Source organism: Chlorocebus sabaeus, chromosome 20 (genome assembly GCF_047675955.1).
Source record: "Chlorocebus sabaeus isolate Y175 chromosome 20, mChlSab1.0.hap1, whole genome shotgun sequence".
NCBI classification, from domain to species: Eukaryota; Metazoa; Chordata; class Mammalia; order Primates; family Cercopithecidae; genus Chlorocebus; species Chlorocebus sabaeus.
Window position 1 is genome coordinate 128,644,775 of NC_132923.1, and position 1,668 is coordinate 128,646,442.

The 1,668-nt window shown below is 47.2% G+C and overlaps 1 non-coding gene across 1 annotated transcript; it reads left to right on the plus strand.

The window, feature by feature from the left end:
- The first annotated feature begins 356 nt into the window (after nucleotides 1–356).
- Nucleotides 357–519, plus strand: LOC119619438 (U1 spliceosomal RNA). Its single transcript, XR_005235921.2, has one exon. It is a non-coding gene; the product is annotated as a U1 spliceosomal RNA (small nuclear RNA).
- Nucleotides 520–1,668: the final 1,149 nt, after the last annotated feature.

Sequence of the window (1,668 nt, forward strand, 5' to 3'; positions counted from 1 at the left end):
ATGGCCTCCAGGCAAATCCTTTTCTGAACTGAAAATGTGGTCTTTGGCCACTCCAAACCAACTCACCAAGCCTGGGGAATACGACCCACTTATAATGTGCAAGACCTTCCTCTCATCCCAAGTTTATGCCAATTTCCACCCATAATCAAAATGTCCTAAACTTACTTTTCTTTTTTTTTCTTTTCAATTGGTAGAGACAGGGTCTCCTTCTGCTGCCCAGGCTAGTATCAAACTCCTGAGCTCAAGGGATCCTCCCGCCTCAGCTTTCCAAAGTGCTGGCATTTCAGGCATGAGTTACCGGGCCTAGCCTTACTTTGTTTTTCTAAGAAACAGTATCATGACCTCATTAGTCAATAATACTTACCCACAGGGGAGGTACCACGATCACGAAGGTGGTTTCCCAGGGCGAGGCTCACGCCCTGCACTCCGGATGGGCTGACCCCGGCCATTTCTCCAAATGTGGGAAACGCAACTGCATTATTTGTGGTAGTTAGGGACTGCAATTCACTCTCTCCCCTGTTTCTAAATAAATCTATATTTTTTTAAAAAAAGAATTTATTGGCTGGCCATGGTGGCTCATGCCTGCATTCCCAGCACTTTGGGAAGCTGAGGCAGGTGGATCAGAAGGTCAGGAGTTCCAGACTAGCCTGGCCAATATGGTAAAACCCTGACTCTACTAAAAATACAAAAATTAGCCAGGCGTGGTGGTGAGCGCCTGTAATCCCAGCTACTCGGGAGGCTGAGGCGGAAAAATCGGCTTGAACCTGGGAGTCAGAGGTTGCAGTGAGCCGAGATCGCCACACGACAGAGCGAGACTCCGTCTCAAAAAAAAAAAAAAAAAAAAAGAAAGAATTGATCGATAGTTTTAAAATTGTGAATATCAACTTAGTAAACACAGGGGACCGGCAATGATGTTTAGTTGTGAGATTTCAACATCGTGATGCATATTTGCCATATTTCAGATGTCTTATTTGTGTTTTGGAAAAGGATTCTGATGAAACTGAGGATGTCAACATTTGCCTCTGGTGCCCTCCAATCGGATGAACGATCCTTCATGGTAAGGATGTGACAGAGGCTGCTTTGTCTTGTTGCATACCAGGGCCTGATGCTCTGAGACAACTCACTGGGGCCCACTGGGCAGAACTGTCTTTTAGGGTAGAGAAGAGTTGGGATTTCAGAAATTCTCTTGCTTCAGAATGTCGGATGGGTGTGGTGGCTCACACCTGTAATCTCAGCACTTTGGGAGGCTGAGGTGGGCGGATTGCCTGAGCTCAGGAATTCACGACCAACCTGGGCAACATGGTAAAATGCACCCCCCCAACTCTACTAAAATACAAAAAAATTAGCTGGGCTTGGAGGTGTGGGCCTGAAATCCCAGCTACTCAGGAGGCCGAGGCAGGAGAATCACTTGAACCTCAGAGGCAGAGGTTGCAGTGAACCGAGATTGCTTCACTGCACTCCAGCCTGGGCAACAAGAGGGAGACTCTGTCTCAAACGAACAAACAAACAAACAAACAAAAAAAACAGTGCCAGGCAAAGTGGTTCACGCCTGTGATCCCAGCACTTTGGGAGGCCGAGGTGGGCGGATCATGAGGTCAGGAGATGGAGACCATCTTGGCTAACACGGTGAAACCCCATCTCTACTAAAAATACACAAAATTAGCCGGG